Raw genomic sequence first — 19,016 nt, 5'->3', positions numbered from 1 at the left:
CTGGATAGAATTCAAAAATGTATATATTCCTTCACCATTTGTGGCCTCTGAAGGTTATTCCAGGATGTGTTGTTATAAGTGGGGAGAGGGGGACAACTATAGGACAGAGAATAAAGTATCTAGAATAGATTAATAGGAAGCATGGTCTACTTCACAGATCACAAAAGGGACCCCAAGGAAGTCATCAAGGCCTCTATTTTGGGTAAAAGTAGTTATTTTCAGAGGAATATGAGCTCAAGGGAGGACTATTTGGGGCTGATTAGATAATCTACTTCAAGCAAGAGTCATGTCTAACTGTAAGGTCAAGATGTAGATTGAAAATGTGACATTAATTCATGTTCCTTGACTTTAGAAGCTTCACTCAATCTACCTGGTTAACAATCACATAATTGTTGGGAAAAAATATTTTGCAAATATTTTGTAAACAGTAATGCCTAGTGTAAATATTAACAGTGATTTTTATAGAATCAAAATCTGGGAACTGAAGCACATCAGAAGACATTTAGTCTAACTTGGATTTCAGCAGAAATTTCCTCAATATTTCCTAGTAAGTTATCTAGCCTTTGTTTAGAGACTTCTAGCAATGGGAAATTTCCTTCTACCAATTGCTTTCAGTTTGAGATGGCTCTTAATTGTTCAGGAACTTTTTTTTTGACAGAAAGCCCAAATCTTTGGTAATTTCATCCTGTGACTTATAGATCTTTCCTCTGGGGCTAATCTAAACAAATCTAATCTCTCTTACTATGACAACTCTTCAAATATGTGGAGACCATTTATTATATTCTTCACTACTCAAGAACAGGTTTTCCTTTCTTCAGGATAAATGCCCATAGTTCCTATAATTCTTTCTCATAAAACTGTTATTGGCTGATCACCCTCCAATGATTACCCTCTAGGTCACAGGGGTCCTCAAACCATGGCCTGCGGGCCAGATGTGGCAGCTGAGGACGTTTATCCCCCTCCCCCAGGGCTATGAAGTTTCTTTATTTAAAGGCCCACAAAACAAAGTTTTTCTTTTTACTATAGTCGGGTCCTCCAACAGTCTGAGGGACAGTGAACTGGCCCCCTATTTAAAAAGTTTGAGGAACCCTACGCGGATTTCAATGTTTTTTTTTTTTTTTGGTGGGGGGGAGACATGTGGGATTAAGTGACTTGCCCAGATCCACGTGGTTAGTAAGTGTTAAGTGTTTGAGAGCAGATTTGAACTCAGTTTCCCCTCACCATAGGACTGGTACTCTAACTACTGTACCATCTAACTGCCCCCAGTGTCTTTCTTTAAATATTCTAGGTTAAAGGATAGTGGGACTCTTGTATGGGATAAGCTGTCTCTATTAAGGCACCCTATAATCCTATTCCTCCATTAATGTTTTGATCTATGGTGTTATAATAATGTGGCTGTACTAGCAGAGAACAGGCCCTGCAAATTCTTGCTAAACTTGGAAATATTTCAAGTATGGATCTATTGATGTCTGTTGTCTGAGGACCAGTCTAGCTAAATTTGGAGAAAGTCTCCACTAAATTGGCACAGGGTAATGAATTCTTCAGCCACAACAACTTTCAAAAACCATAGATTGAGTTGTGAAAGGATTTCAATCTGCAATGATGGAAGGAATATTCACAAAAGTTAAGTGACAGGTCTTTAAAATTGAAGATTTCATTGGCTTTTTTGGCTGTCATATCATATAACTTATAGAACTACCAACCCATTAAATTCCTCAGAACTATTTTACACAAACTGCTTTCTATACTTGATGACTTGAGAAAACAATTAAAAAAAAAACCTCACATGACTTTATACTTATTCATCTTTATCTTGTTAGATCAGCCCATCAGTCCTTCCTGTCAAGATCTGTTCATATCTTGATCACATCTGTTGGCTAGCCCTCTTAAGCTTCTGATCAACTGCAAATTTGCTTAGATTGATGCTTTCATAGTGAACTTTCTAGGACCAAGAATTGTTGCCTGAGGGTGCTATACTGATCACCAAGTTGTCATTTATCCATTAATTGTTCTGGTCCAATTGTTCTGCTGGGTCAGAATCACAGATTCTGAGAGTTGGAAAGGACCTCAATAATCTAGTACTATCCATGCATGAAAGCAATTTCTGTTACAACATACTCACTAATATTTACCCACATTTCCCTCTTGTCCAAAAAGAGAGAAGAAAAGATTTAGTATCTAAAGAGAGAATTTAGGTAGAAGCACAAGCACCAAAGATCAACTAAAAGACATTACTGACTAATTTAGTCCACATTTCCCTCTTGTTCAAAAAGACAGCAGATGACAGTATCTAAAGAGAACATTTAGGTAGAAGCACAAGCACCAGAGACAAACCAAAAGACATGGGAATTAGGCTAAGGAAGTCTACCAAAATATTAAGAAACTGTAAACTGAAATCGCCACCTTCCCTAAATGCTCTTTCTGAAGCTTTTCTTTGTATACTTACTAAGACCATTTGTAGGGCAGAATTCAGCCTTTCTAAACACCAGGAATGACAGATTATCTCCACAGAGATCCTAAGGGAAAACAGGATGGGAAAGCTCTTTCTGCTCAAAGTTATAAGTGGGCAAAAGATATGAAAAGAATGTTTTCAAAAGAATTATTAACTAAAGATGATAAATGACAGAAATAATCAATGTTGAAGGGGCTGCAGGAAGACAAACACAATAATGTACCGTTGCTGCATCTGTAAAGTGGTCCAACCAAACAATTTGGAATTATATGGGAAAAATCACTAAACTACTTATATTCTTTGACATAATGATGATCATACTGGACAGATTCCTGCAGTAATTCAAAGACAAGAAGAAAAACATTTCTTATTTCTCACAATATAAATCATAGAACTACTAGTCATAGTAGCAAAACAAAAACTAGAAGCTAAGTGGTGCCAGTTAAATGGAAAATAGGTTTATGATCTGTGATATATGAATGTAAGAAGTATTATTACAAAGAAATAAGAAACATGGAAGTCTGAAAAGTATCAGAAGACTTGTGAGTCATACTACAAAATAAGCAAAACCAAGAAGGAGGATAACACTGACAACAAAAGTAACATCAAAAAGCAGTCAAACTCTGGATAGTTATAACAATAATTTATTTTTATCTAACAAAAGGGATGATTAAACAAAAATTGAATCCATAGAGAAGTGAGCACTATGGATGTAGATGCCAAATGTGCATTGATTTTATGTAATTGTCATTGTTACAAGGGAAGGTGTATTGAAGTTGGGGGTAAGGGAGTGATACATCAGGAAATGACTATGGAGTTTTTGGAATTGTATAAAACTTTTAAAAACTTACGTAATGGAAAAGGAGCTAGGCATACCAATCTCCTGTGAGTAGAAGATGATGGGATCATAGATCCAGAACTGAAAAACACTTCAAGGACCATCTAGTCCAACGTTCTCATCTTATAACTATGACATTGGAAGCCATTTGTAGCCAGTGTTGGGAATGGATTAGGGGCTCTTAAAGAAGGTGGGTCACTCTATAAGGTGGCTATAGTTAACTTCATTGGTGTTGTGCTATAATGATGTCCGACTTCTTAAGTACTTCTATAGAATTTACATTTTCTTCTCATTTCTATCTTGTGTACTGTGTTTATCCCTCTGATCTTGTGACATGAATAGAACATTTTTCTAGGAGACCAAAGTAGAGTTTTTACTAGCTTCTCCCCTCTTACTTCCAGCCTACTGGATGGATGATTCTGACAGCAATCCTTTAGGTTATGTTTCTCTGGGCCTCATTTTCTATAGGGAGTACTCCCCATACTGTTTGCCCTGTCTATGTGGAAGTAAAGGGAATGACCATAATGGACTTTTCCAAACCAAACTTTGATGCAGGAGAAGTAGGTGGATCTAGTCTCTGCGGTCCCCTATCCTCTATGCTTCCTTTTCCTTCCCTTCTCAGTACTGAAATCTGCTCCTCATTCTGCTCCACCAGCATTTCCTACCCTCTCCTTATGTGTCCCTCTCCCTCGCTCCCATGATTTCCTTCTCATCCCTTCCCTTTCCCTCTTTTCCTATGCAAATACATCCATCAGCTACCTATATGGCAAGTCAATCCCAGATGCTCATTCAAGTCACTTAGAGATGACTTCATTAAGGGCATTTGTATTTCCATTTGAGCTTTTCAGCTTCCAAAGAAGCAAGTGGGATTTTTGGACTTTAGAAATTGTTGTCACCAATGATAATATAAGTACCAAATCAGGAAAAGAGGATGGGTCAGCAGTAGTTCATTTCTGATAACCCTGAAATTCCCTGAGGCCTTAAAAATCACAATGACTGCTTGGTAGGAACCAGAGCAATGCAGAATAAAGAGCCTTAGGATCTAGTCCTAGAATTCAGAAGAGATAAAGATCATTCTGAGATAAGATGAAATGGGTGAAGGAGGGATTGGTGGATCATGTTGAGCTTTACTTGGGCTTTGAAGGATGAATTAAAATGAGAGAGAGAGATAGACAGAGACAGAGACACACAGAGAGACACACACAGAGACAGAAAGAGAGAGACAGAGAGAGACAGAGAGAGAGAGAGAAGGAGAGAGAGAGGGAGAAAGAGGAGGGGGAAGTAAAAGAGGGAGAGAGAGAGGAGGGGGAAGAGGGAGAGAGAACATTTGGGTCTAGTAATACATCATACTTTGCTGTACTGTAGGCATCCAGGTATCCCCAGAGGCCATCAGAAAAACTGTACCAGGTGTGTGCTTTTTCTCTCAGAAGGTGTGTGTTTCTTCTCTCAGAAGGTACCACTGGGGGCTCCAGTTATGAGCCAAGTTTTTGTGTCTGCAATTAGAAAGACAAACAGGAGCTGGGAGCCTTCTGTGAGTTTCCCCTTCTGGATGTGGCCATTAATTTCCAATTACTATGCATTATTATCATAAATAATAAAAAGGACTATCTTTGGGGGCCCCAAGCAGCAATTTGCTATTGACAGGTGTTCACAAAGGGCTCTCTCTATTGACTTGCTCTAGAGGTCTTATAAGTTACATAGACTGAACAGCAGCTCAGTCCAGCTGGGTGAGGACAAGAGGAGGCTCTGAGCTTATTAGCAAGAGGTTTCAGTGGAGACAGGAAAATAGTGAGAACTCTAAACCGCAGAAAGAATGAAGGATTGACTATTGTCTATTGAATGGGAGGAGTATAGATGGGTAATGTTAGCTAGTTTAATAAATAGAACATTGGGTCTGGAGTAGGAAAGATGTGGTTTCGAATGCATCCTCAAATATTTATTAGTTGTGTGTTGCTGGGCAAGTTATTTAGCATCTATTGCCTCAGTTTCTTCATCTATAAAATGGAGATAATATTAACATTTACCTCTCAGGGTTCTTATGAGAATCAAATGGGATATTTATGAAGTACTTAGAAAAATGACTGTTACTATGTTCTAGTCTATAAGGTTATCTATCAGTGTTAGCTATTATTATTATTTTAACCTTTTTCAATTTTTTTTCCTTCAGGAGCTAGACCCTTGAGGAAAATGTATTATTTTTCAGTTATGAGAATTACCCAGTAATTGTGACTATGTAAGCATTTAATTCAATTCAACTCAACAAGAATTTGTTAGCTCCTTTAATTAATTAAATTAGCTTCCCTGAGCCTCAAGTTACCCATCTATAATATGGGAATAATAAAACTGCTAATTTCTTTTTGATGTTGTTGTGAATCTAACTAGCTAGATGATTAAAAGATCTCTCTCTTTTTCTTTGTGTATGTGTGTGTATGTGTGTGTGTGTGTGTGTAAGAGAGAGAGAGAGAATGAGAGAAAGAGAGAGAGAGAGAGAGAGGAGAGAGAGAGAGAGAGAGAGAGAGAGAGAGAGAGAGAGAGAGAGAGAGAGAGAATATATATCTCGGTCTCTGTGTCTGTCTGTCTGTCTCTCTTTTTCTGTCTCATGTAGCTAGTTATTTACATGTTCTTTCGTCATTTAGAATGTGAGTTTTCTGCATTCAGGGACCTTGTTTTTTTTTTTTTTTTTTTTTTGTATCCTCATCTTTAGCACAGAACCAGATACATAGTAAGCACTTAATATATCTTTGTTGGCTAATCAATTGGCAAATAATAATAACATAGGTTGAATCTTTATAGTACTTTGTTATTGACAGAATTGCAACATGGTGTCATAGTCTGTAGAAATGTGACATTGGAAACAAATGGGTCTGAATTTGAATCCTGCCTTGGACCTATGTAGGCTATGTGATTCTGGGAAGATCATTCAGTCTCTCAGGTTTGAGGACCCTCTAGATTAGGCTACAAAGAAGGTGATGGTAAAGAGAATTCTTTTATTCAAGAGTTCCCTATTCTCTTTTCTTTACCTATTTACATGTTATGTAATCGGAATAATATCCCTCATTTTATAGGAGAGGAAACTGAGTCCCAGGTTAAATGATTTACGTGGGTTCATATATGTGAAATATCAGTAGGTCTATAAATATTTATGAAATATGAGTGTATACCAGTCACTGTGCTAAGTGCTAGAGATACAAAAAGAGGCAAAAGCCAATCCCTGCCCTCAAGAAGCACACAGTCCAGTGAGATATCAGCAATGTCAAAGCCTAGCTGCCAGCTCAGGCCACCTGACACCAAATCAAGCATTATATCACATTGACACAAGTGTTTGTGCAAGCCTCTAATATTGGTCCTTCTGGTTTGGTGCTAAACAGTGATGTGGATTCCTAGCCTGAGAGTTAGTGTCATAATTAGCTGTTTCCTCTATTTGACATATCTAAGGATAAGCAATGAGATTTGAGGAATCAAGGGGGAAGAGGAAGTAAGAGTGGCTGACATGAATCTGGGACTATAGTCAGAACCTGGGTTTGTAACTCTCCTATCCCATTATCAGTGACCCTCAATTTTCTCATTTGTAAAATTATTGAATTGAAGTGAAAAGTTTCTTCAGTTCCTTTATGGTCTAACTATGATACCATGGGCTCTTATGAATGTGGAATTTCTGTAAATCTAAAAATAGCCTCTCTAGTGCCTCTGTCAGCTCTCTTGGCATTGGCTTTCTTTCATGTAGCAGTCCACTCTTGTAATGGGGAGAAGCTTTCCTTGACCCTACTGCCCTCTAGCTACCAATTTACAGCTTCCTTTCACTAGGAAAAAAATTTGAATATAAGAGCAACACTAAAAGTCTCTACATTCTTACCACCTGGTCCCTGAATCCTGCAGTTTGGCCTCTATATACTCTTTGACTGCTCTCCTTGCCCCCTTCTATTTTCTCAGTTCCTGGCTACCTCAGATCTTTTGCCATGATCTCTGAAGCTTTCAGGGTATCATCTCCATAGGTGTGTATCTCTCTGTCTCAGCAGTATAGATGATTCAGATTACTGGCTCCTGCTTTGCAAGTATTATTTATACAAATAAGGTGGAATGAGATGATGCCTTTTCTCAAATCCATATATTTACATCCCAAGTCCAAAGAATATGAAGTGAAATAAGAGGGAGATCCTCCTAGGGACTTAGAATCTCTGGGAAATGTGTATTTCAACTCCTGCCCCTAAAATGCTGCCTCAGATCACTAAGATTGAAAGTTCACAACTCTCTCCCATTATAAGGTCCTGCCAACTTCCTGTAAAATTATTACCTTTATTTACTTTTACTGCAAAAGTCATAATTCCAGTTCTATTTATATAACATTTTATGATTTACAAGTTGTTTTAAATATAATCTGTCATTTGATTTTTAAAACAGCCTAATGAAAGAGGCAAGGCAGAGATTGGCATTAGGAGAATAGTAGAGTAGAGTGTCTGCTTAGACTAGGTGTCAGTTAAACTTAATTCAAATCCATGTCAGGCATTAGCTATATAATTCTGGGTAAATCACAACCTCTCCAAGCATCAATTTCTGAGGCTCTATAGATTCTCAAATAGTCCAGTGGAGCTATGATTACTTTGTTGTAGATATTTCTACCAGTGGTGATGCTTCTAACCCATTCACAACTACTCATTTCATACAACTCTTTTTGGTATGAACTGGAATTTTCACAAAGGGAGCTCACCCAATATGCTGAGATCCAGCTTTCACTTGGCATTTAACTTTTTTTATTTTATCTATTTCAATTGACAAAAATCTGTTTTCTCTCTTACCTCAACTACCTTTTTAAAAAAATAGTTTTTTATTTTTAAAATACATACCAAGATAATTTTTGACATTCACCCTTGCAAAACCTTGTGTTCTAAATTTTTCTCCCTCCTTTCCCCCTACCTCTTTTCTTAGATAGCAAATAATCTAATATAGATAGGTTAAATATGTGCAATTCTTCTACACACATTTCTACAATTGTCAAACTGCACAAGAAAAATCAAATCAAAAAGGGAAAAAAAAGAGAAAGAAAAAATGTGAACAAACAATAGCAAAAAGTGAAAATACTATATTGTGATCCACATTCAGTCCCCACAGTCCTTTCTCTGGCTACTGATGGCTCTCTCCATCACAAGACCATTGGAACTGACCTGCCAGTCTTGCTTTTGAAAAGAGGCATATCCATCAGAATTGACCATCATATAATCTTGTTAGTGTGTGTAATGTTCTCTTGGTTCGATTTATTTAATTCAGCATCAGTTCATGTAAGTCTCTCCAGGCTTTTCTGAAGTCATCCTGCTGATCATTTGTTATAGAATAATAATATTCCATAACATTCACATACCAAGACTTACTCAACCATTCCCCAACTAATGGGCATTCACTCAGTTTCTAGGTCCTTGCCACTACAGAAAGGGCCACTACAAACATTTTTACATATGTAGGCTCTTTTCCTTTTTTAAATGATCTCTTTGGGATATAGACCAGTAAAGAAATTGCTGGATTAAAGGATGTGCATAGTTTCCTAGCCCTTTGTTCTCTAAAATGTTCTTGAGAATGATTGGATCAGTCCATCAACAATGCATCAGTATCCCACTTTCCCCACATCTCCTCCAACATTTATCATCTTTTTTCTGTCATCTTAGCCAATCTGAGAGGTGTGTAGTGATACCTCAGAGTTGTCTTAATTTTCATTTTTTCTAATGAATAGTGATTTCGAGCATTTTTTCATATGACTAGAAATGGTTTTAGTTTTTTCATATGAGAATTGTCTGTATTCTTTGACCATTTATCAATTGGAGAATGGCTTATTTTCTTAAAAATTTGAGTCAATTCTCTATATTTTAGAAATGCCTCACTATTTTTTAAGAACTAAAAAACACAAAACAAAATCCTTATAACAAGTAAGCATAATCAAGTAAAACGAATTTTCACATTGACTCTGTCCCAAAAACATGTTCTCAGTTGAGTCAGTCACCTCTCTATCAACATATTTCATCATGAGTTCATATGGGATTGTGGTTACTCATTGAATTGATAAGAATTCCAAATGTCTTTCAAAGTGGTTCATCCTGATAATGTTATTGTTATTATATAAATTATCTTAGTCAACTTCATTCCACATTAGTTCATAAGTTTTCTCTGAAACCATGTCCTTTATCATTTCTTATAGCAAAATAATATTCTAAAACATTCATATGCCATAATTTTTCATTTATTAATATAGTTTCCAGTCTTTTAAGAGCTGCCATAAATATTTTTATATATGTTTCTTTTCCCCCTCTCTTTAAAAATCTCTTTGGGGCATAAATCTAGTAGTAGTATTGCAGGGTCAAAGGATATGCATAATTGAATAACTTTGGAAGCATAATTTCAAGGTATTTTTCAGAACGATTGGCCTAGTTCACAGCTTCACCAGTAATATATTAATGTACCAGTTTCCCCAAAACTCCTCCAACAATTGTCCTTTCAATTTTTGGTCATTTTTGCTAATCCGAAGGGTGTGAGTTGGTATATCAGAGTTGCTTTAATTTGTGGTCATCTAATTATTAGTAATTTTGAGCTGTTTTTTAAAATGACTAATGGTAGGGGCAGCTAAGTGGAAAAATAGAGCACTGGCCCTGGAGTCAAGAGGACCTGAGTTCAAATCTGGTCTTAGACATTTATTAGCTGTGTGATTGTGGGTAGGTCACTTAACTCTGATTGCCTTTAAAAAATTGGAAATTTCATCTTTTCTCTTCATATTTTGAAAATACAAATGGAATTCATAAGCAATCCATCAGTCTTTATTTACCATTTCCACATGATCAGTTCCTCTTTTTTATTCATAGATTTCTTTGTTAATATATTTTCTTTTCTTTTCCTTTATAACCTCTTGCTTATACCTGCTATATTCCTCTCCTTTATCCTTTAGGTATCTTTTCAATTCTAGTCTTAAGAAACAATAATGTTCAAGAAAGCTATAATCTAGTAAAATCATATACAGTGTTCTCCAAAACAAATACCCATCAATAATCACTAACTATCTCAAACATCTGTTCTAAATTTCAGGCCCTTTTTGTATTCATAATTTCTCTTTGGATGTTCCATAAGAATCTCAAATTCAGTATGCCCTCAAGAGAACTCATCTCCCAAGTTCTTCCTTCCTCTAAATTTCTCCAGTACTTTTAAGAGCATTACCACCCTTTTTAGGTTTACAATCTCAAAATCAATTTCTACTCCTTATTCTCCCTTACTATCACCAACATCTCCTTACACATGGAGTCAGTTGTCAAGTCTCATTGATTCTCTTTCCATGACATTTCATAGTGATCCCATTCTTTTTTATTCACATTGATTCTAGTTTTCAGACTCTTATTACTTCTCTCCTGAACTGTTATGATAGCCTCTTAATTGGTATTCCTAATTCAGGAGGAGATTCTTTAGTTTATCCTCCACATAGGTGGCAAATTGTTATTATTAAAGCAAAGATCTGGTTTCCCCCCCCCAAACTCAAAAATCTTTAATGACTCCTACTATCTATGGGATAAAATATAAAATTCTCAACTAGACATTTAAGGTCCTTCATAATCTTACTCCCATTTAACTTTTCAGGATTATTTCATATCACACTCCCTCACATATTGTTGCAGTCAAACAGACCTATTATCTGTTTCCTGTTAATAACACTCCATCTCCCATCTCTTTGCTTTTGCACAAGGGGTTCTTCTGTCTTCTTTTTTATCTATTTTCTTCTTTTTTTCTGCTTACTCTCTCTTCACTTCCATCTCTTGAAACCCCTCACTTCCTTTAAGATATAGGTCACGTACCAACTTCTACCCAAGACTTTCTAGATTCTAGCAAATAGTAGTGCTCTCTCTGCCACCTAATATCACTTTGAATTATTTTGTATGTGCTTTGGAGATATGTGTGTGTTTAATTTCCCCCATCTGCCTCTTATTGAAATATACAGTTGTTATTGGCAAGAACTATTTTTTTAAAATTCCATCAATTAACACAATGATTCACACCTAATAGTAACTTATTTAATCAATACTTGTTGCATTGCATTGACTTGAATTCACTAGACAATTGATGTTGATGTTAAAATGTTGATGATAAAAAGGTGGACGTTCATCTCAGGGAGTAATTTGAGATCCTTAAAAGAACTTTACAGTATCCCAAAGGTTATATCCATCCTGCTCTCATCCTGTTTCATTTTGGACCCGTTATTATTCATTTACAGTTTTCCCAAGATATACATTGTGTATTTCCCATAATAATTTGTAAAATAGGAATAAGAACAATGGCACTTACCTTATAGGATTGTTAGAGACTCAGATGAGACAATGTATGAAACTACTTTGCAGACCCTTAAAGCCTTAAATATCAGCTATTGTGGTCAGTTTTACAGAGGAAGAAACTGGAGTCCTGAGAGTGAAGTGAATTGTTCAAAGTCACCCATCTTTTAAGAAGCAGTTTTTCTGATTCCAAATTCACTATTCATTCATCACAGATGCCTCTTAGAGCCAAGTCTGTCATTCACTGAATGTGCTAACCCGACCTGCTTTATGTCAGCTGCAACGTTTGATAAGCATGCCTTTAGCCAAGTCATTGATAAAAATGTTTAACAGAATAGGACCAAGGACAGATCCCTAGGACACTCAGGCTAACATCAATTAATTAGTCACCATTCTTTGGGTTTGATCATTCAACCAGTTCCAAATCCACCTAATTATAATATCATCTAGCCTTCATTACTGTGTCTTTTCCATGGGGATATCATGAGGGGCTTTGTTCAGTGCCTTATTGAAATCCCCTGATCTGCCAGTCTAGTAACCCTTTCAAAAAGGAAATTGGGTTAATCTGCTGCATGACTTGATCTTAATGAACCCATGCTGGCTGATAATGATTACCTCTCCCTTTTCTATGTGACCACCAGTCATCTATTTAATAATATATTCTAGAATTTTCCCAGGCATTGAAGGCCAAGTTTACTGACCTATAATTTAATGTGTCCATGTATTCTTCCTTTTAAAAAATTGAAATATTTGCTTATCTAGCACCTCTCCAGATTCTTTAGAGATTACCCACAGTGTTCCATTAGTCATATATCACAACTCTTTGAGTATTCTGGGATGTATTTAGTCCTGACAAAGGGACTAGAATATATTTAGTTCTTCTTGAATTCTCTTCCTTTTATGACACTGCATTCACCTGACTCAATTATTACCTTTTTAAATAGTCTTCCTCTTTTCAAATTCCTCTTCCTCATTTTACTCAGAATATTCCCCGAAGTGTTTTTCTCTCTTTCTCTCAGTGACCTCATGTATTCTCTCAGCTTTAGCCATTATCTCCATATGGTGATTCCTGGGGCCATATCCCTAGTTCTGAACTTTCCTGAGTTTTGTTATTTCCAATGCTTTACCAATGAGTTCTTGGGTGTCCTATCCTTGCTTCCACAAAACTAATTGATTTTTTCCAGAACTGCCTCCTCTTATTGACCCTTCTTGTTTCCCACTCCAGTGGTGGAATCATTTGCCCTGTTTTTCAAGCTTGCAACCCGAGTCTCTTCAAACTCTGCTTTCTGTCTTGTCCAACTATTTAAATGCAATTGATTCTTCCTTCAGAATGGATGCTACATACATGACTTTGCTTGTCATTCCCATATGACCTCTTTACCATTACCAAAGTTATTCCCTTAATCTCTACTCTCATTTCTTCATACCTAGAATGTTTCAGTGGTTTCCTTACTGTTGTGGTTCTCTTTGGACCCACCCCTACTTAATATAATATGAACAAATAGAACTTTGTAAAACAGTACTAGGATCATGTCCATTGGTGCTTAAGAATCTGCAGGGGCTACTTCTTCTCCCTTCCCCTAAAGACTAAAAATCATAATCTTTTAATTTACATTTAAGGTCCTCCACAGGGAGAGCATCATTTAAAAAAAAAGCACTAGAGTTTGAGGCAGAAGACAAGGGTTCAGTTCCTGTCTAAAGAACTCTTAGTGTATGAACAAGGGCAATTCATGTACTTTATCTGAACCTCAGTTTCCTCATCTGTGAAATTTGGGGAATTATAATTTAATCACTTATTACACAGGATATAACATATAACTGAATCACTTACCATATAGGATATAGTATATTGTAATTGAATCATCTACCATACAAAATATAATATATAATTAAATCACTTACCATACAAGTATAGTATATTATAATTAAATCACTTACCATATAGGAAATTATAATTGAATCACCTACCATACAGAAAAATGATTTGCAGACTTTGAAGTGCTGAATAAATTCGAGGCATTTGTATCCCCAGATTTTTCTGTCCCTTTTCAGCTTTCTCAGCTTTTTCTTCCCCTTGTTGACTGAACAAACTTTCCATTCACTGGAGCAGTTCCCTTACTTTCCACAGAACTGACAGTATCTATTTATGCCTCCATAGCTTTGCTTACAGTACTATCCATTTATACTGTTCCTCATCCTCATGCTTTCTTATTTATCCATATTTCATGATTATTTAAGGTACAACTGAATTGCCATCTCCCCCACAAAGCCTTTCCTCCCTATCACAGTCTAAGACCTCCTCCATCTTCTGATCATATAATTTTCATTTTCTATTACTCTCATTTAGTATTTTTTCATACATTGCCTAACTTAAAATATAATCCTGGTACATTGGAGCTAGAAAGATTTTAGCATGACCTTAGACACATATTTTCCCCTTAAGGGACTCAATCAACTTCTGCCTTTGGGAAATGAGGAGCCTGGGCTGGATCATGCCTTCTAGATGTAAATTCCATGAGCTTGAAGTAATATAATTAAATCTGGCTACCTCAACTTCTTGCCTTTTGTAACCTGAAGAGGCCTTATAGCCCTAGGTCATGCAATTATATAGAAGCAATGCCATACTTAGAATTTAACTCTCCTGGTTCCAAATACAGGATTCCTTCTTCTCTCGTGGGCAATTGTTTCACTTTTCATTGAATATTTCAGTTTTCTAAATATATTGTGTTCTTAAAAAAAAAAAGAGGCTCTGAATCTTATTTCTGTATAATCCCCATAGTGCCTTGTGTGGTGGTAGATATATAGTAGGGATGTAATAATTAACATACTCTGGGATTGAACAACTCAGTTAATCAATCAGTAAATCAATTCGAGTGACTCAGATAGAATTTAATCTTGATATTGGTCCCCGGAGACCAGCAAGTTTATCCTGCAAAACTGCCAAGAAACAGCAGGTACTTATGACAATATTTGGGAGGTTGTAGGTGGGAGGACACAGGAAGTCTATAAATAGGCCAAGGGAATAATGGCTCCAGAGAACACTGAGAGATAGGAGATGGGGTAAACTTGCTCCCAGATAGCTGACTATGCTGACAGGTACCTTCAGTAATTGCCTATATTTTTTGCATATTTTTGCATACTTGCATGGTCTGGAGGGTCCTAGGAAATGGGAATCTTGAATTTTCATTTTCAAATATGCCAATAATGGCACATTTGTAACTTGAGATAAACCAGTGACCTTCTTTGGGTCTCAGTTTCTTCCTCTGTGAAATGGAGATTCTATCCCATTTCTGTGGGCTATGTGGTGATGAGGATTAAATGAAATAGTAGATTACAAAGATCTCTGGGAGTTTAAATTTGCTATGAAGTAAAAAAAAATCATAATCCATAACCTAAGGAACTATTTAATTAGCTCTTTCTCTCTGAGAAACCAGGTTAATAATAACGATTCTGAATTTTTTCCTATCTTGCCATAGGGGAAAAAGTATTTAACACATCACAAAATTCCATTGAAGTTGCATAGTGGAAACCTTGTGTTGGAAAAAAGTTGTTCAACTGGACCAGTTTACTTGGTATCTTCAAGGATCAAATGCCCAAAACATATCAAGTATGATGAGACCTCAAAGGTCATCTCCTTCAGCCTTCCCCAGAAGAACCCCTCTCTCCTGATGGATGGTCAACCTCCCCTGATAACCTTGGCTTGAACATTTCAGTTGACAGCGAATGCCTTTCTGTATAGAGAAGTTAATTATTTCTTTGTTGACCAGCTTTTTCCAAATGCTACAAATTTTTGTGTTAAAGCTAAAATATGCTTTCCCTTTGGTCTTGAAATCTACCTCCCATGTTCTGAACTATGCTCACAGTTCGATTGTTGTTCATTCAGGGGTCTAAAGAAAGTATCCAGGTATTCCCAAGAGGAAGCTTTTTGAGCACCATGTTGTGTTCAGATTTATACATTCTACCAACAGATTAAAGGATCAATTGGAGCACAGGGAGAGAGTAGAGATTGAGAGACCTGCTAGAAGGCTATTTCAATAAATCAGATGAGTAGTACTACAGCTTCTCCCTATGTCCACTTTGTGATCTCTTTTAGGAAAGAATAGTCCACATTCTCTGCTGTCCACATCTGGGGGCTTTATGTCCCCTCTTTTTCACAGCATGAGCAATATGTTCTTCACTGAGTTCTCCTTTCTATGTTTCAGCTATTGCTAATATAATTCAATTAAGCATATATTTATTAAGTGTATTTATTCTATGCTGGATGAGAAGTAGAGTATCACTGAAGTTAACAGGCTGGCTTTGGAGTCAGGCGAATATTTTTTTAAAAAATTTTTTAAATTATTTATTTATTTTTTGTTGTTGTTTGATGTTAATAATTTTCTTTTTTTTTTAATTTAAATTTTATTTTATTTAGTAATAACTTTGTATTGACAGAATCCATGCCAGGGTAATTTTTTACAACATTATCCCTTGCACTCGCTTATGTTCCGTTTTTTCCCCTCCCTCCCTCCACCCCCCCCCAAGATGGCAAGCAGTCCTATATATGTTAAATATGTTGCAGTATATCCTAGATACAATACATATTTGCAGAACCGAACAGTTCTCCTGTTGCACAGGGAGAATTGGATTCAGAAGGTAAAAATAACTCGGGAAGAAAATAAAAAAATGCAAATAGTTCACATTCGTTTCCCACTGTTCCTTCTTTGGGTGTAGCTGTTTCTGTCCATCATTTATCCATTGAATCTCAGTTAGGTCTCTTTGTCATAGAAATCCACTTCCATCAGAATACATTCTCATACAATATCATTGTCGAAGTGTATAATGATCTCCTGGTTCTGCTCATCTCACTTAGCATCAGTCCATGTAGATCTCTCCAAGCCTCTCTGTATTCATCCTGCTGGTCATTCCTTACAGAGCAATAATATTCCATAACATTCATATACCATAATTTACCTAACCATTCTCCAATTGATGGGCATCCATTCATTTTCCAGTTTTTAGCCACTACAAACAGGGCTGCCACAAACATTTTGGCACATACAGGTTCCTTTCCCTTTTTTAGTATCTCTTTAGGATATAAGCCCAATAGAAACACTGCTGGATCAAAGGGTATGCACAGTTTGATAACTTTTTGGGCATAATTCCAGATTGCTCTCCAGAATGGTTGGATTCGTTCACAACTCCACCAACAATGCATCAGTGTCCCCGTTTTCCCGCATTCCCTCCAACATTCATCATTATTTTTTCCTGTCATCTTAGCCAATCTGACAGGTGTGTAGTGATATCTCAGAGTTGTCTTAATTTGTATTTCTCTGATCAATAGTGATTTGGAACACTCTTTCATGTGAGTGGTAATAGTTTCAATTTCATCATCTGAAAATTGTCTGTTCATATCCTTTGACCATTTATCAATTGGAGAATGGCTTGATTTTTTTATAAATTTGAGTCAGTTCTCTATATATTTTGGAAATGAGGCCTTTATCAGAACCTTTAATTGTAAAGATGTTTTCCCAGTTTGTTGCTTCCCTACTAATCTTGTTTGCATTCGTTCTGTCTGTACAAAGGCTTTTTAATTTGATATAATCAAAATTTTCTATTTTGTGATCAGTAATGGTCTCTAGTTCATCTTTGGTCACAAATTTCTTTCTCCTCCACAAGTCTGAGAGATAAACTATCCTATGTTCCTCTAATTTATTTATAATCTCATTCTTTATGCCTAAGTCATGGACCCATTTTGATCTTATCTTGGTATATGGTGTTAAGTGTGGGTCCTTCAGGCGAATATTTTTTAAGCCCTGCCCCTGACACATTCTAGCTCAGTGGAGAGGAGTAACTCATTAGACATATCAGTGCTTCAGTGACTCTCTAAGATTGTACCTTATAACCAGGTTACTTGTCTAAGCCAGATATATGATTTTCTCACACTTGGACAAAAAACCAAATGTGCCAAGCACTATACTTGTCACTGGGAATAAACAGAAAAATGAAACCTGCCCTCAAGTGGATTACATTATGTTTTTCATTGTAGAGTCAGTAAATCAGTAGAGTCAGTAAACAGGGATTTCAGAAGTTATTTGATTAAATCTGTCATTTTAGATCTGAGAAAACTGAGACATAAAAAGTTTAAATGATTTGTTCAAAGTCACAAAACCAAAATGCATTGGAGAAGGGGAAGGAAACGCAGGACTTCTCACTTTAGAGCTAAAGTTCTGTCTACTAGGACCATGCAACCTTCTGGTATTACCATTTTCTTGGGGCATTTTTTCACTATAGAACAACAAAAAATTTTATTTGTAATTTCAAGAGCCCATTGCTCCCCTCATTCATGTCTTTCTTTTTCTTCCAAAGGTATGATCTTAAAGTAGAAGGAGAAGTGAAAAGAGCATCTATGCTCCCATATTCTTAAATTTTAGGAATGCAGTCTGAAACATTAATGGTACCATTACCATTATGTCTGCCTTTCTCATTGGTTTTCACATGAATAAGCAGGAGTAGGATTGATTACTATCCATCATGTCTTGGTATGACAAATGCCTTCTGAGTAACCATGTCAGCTCTGCATAGGCCTCTTCTATACCCTTTAATAGTGTCAGAAATCCCCACTCAGCCTCTTTTCTATTTGGGGGCAATAACAAGGCTGCTTTCTGCCTCAATGTGAGCTTGACAAGGTAGCTGAAGTATCATGGAAGGGCAGCCAGACATCATCAGAGAAGTTATATTTGAGTTCCATTTCTGTAACATGTTGGCTAATTAAGTGCAAATAAGTCATTTTACTTTTTTGATTCATACTTTCCTGGGAAGATGGAAAAGATAATATCTGCGTGGCTTTCCTCACAGTGCTATTGTGAAGGAAGTGCTTTACAAACTCCCAGGTTTTCTAAAAATGTAATTCCTTCATTATGATGACATGCAAAAAGAGGACAAAAACATATTTTTACCTTTTGACCCATCAGTTCCTTTGCTATGAACTTATTCTAAAATTATCACAGAAAACAACAATGGCCTCTCTGTACAGAAATATTCATTGATCCTCCATTCATGTTAGAAAAAAAAAGGACATAACATATTTCCCACAATTGGAGAATGGCTGAATACATTTTGGCTTATTAACATAATGGAATATTATGGTGCCATAAAAAGAATGACTATGAAGTTTACAAGGAAATATGGGAAGATTTACATGGAGAGTTGCAAAGCAAGCTCAGTAGACCAAAACCATTTGCATACTGGCTTATATAAAGCAAGGAAGAGAAAGAAAAAATGAAAGGAAGGAAATGGAAAGGAGAAAAGAATAAGGGAAAATAAAAGAAAAGAGAAAGAGGAAAAGATAGAGAAAAAGGAGAGAGGAAGAAAGGAAAAAATAGAGGAAAAATGATAGATGAGATAGAAAGTAAGTGAGAAAAAGAAAAAGGAAGAGGGAGAGTGAGACAAAATAGAA

The 19,016-nt window shown here is 36.3% G+C and overlaps 1 protein-coding gene across 1 annotated transcript in view; it reads left to right on the top strand.

Annotated features, from left to right (window-relative positions):
- CSMD2 (CUB and Sushi multiple domains 2) overlaps positions 1-19,016 on the top strand; it is a 1,001,023-nt gene that overhangs the window by 178,128 nt on the left and 803,879 nt on the right. The window lies entirely within an intron of this gene.

The sequence above is a fragment of the Antechinus flavipes genome, chromosome 3 (genome assembly GCF_016432865.1).
Source record: "Antechinus flavipes isolate AdamAnt ecotype Samford, QLD, Australia chromosome 3, AdamAnt_v2, whole genome shotgun sequence".
Lineage (NCBI taxonomy): Eukaryota > Metazoa > Chordata > Mammalia > Dasyuromorphia > Dasyuridae > Antechinus > Antechinus flavipes.
The sequence above is the reverse complement of the archived record's forward strand: the minus strand, read 5'-3'. Positions and strand labels throughout refer to the sequence as shown.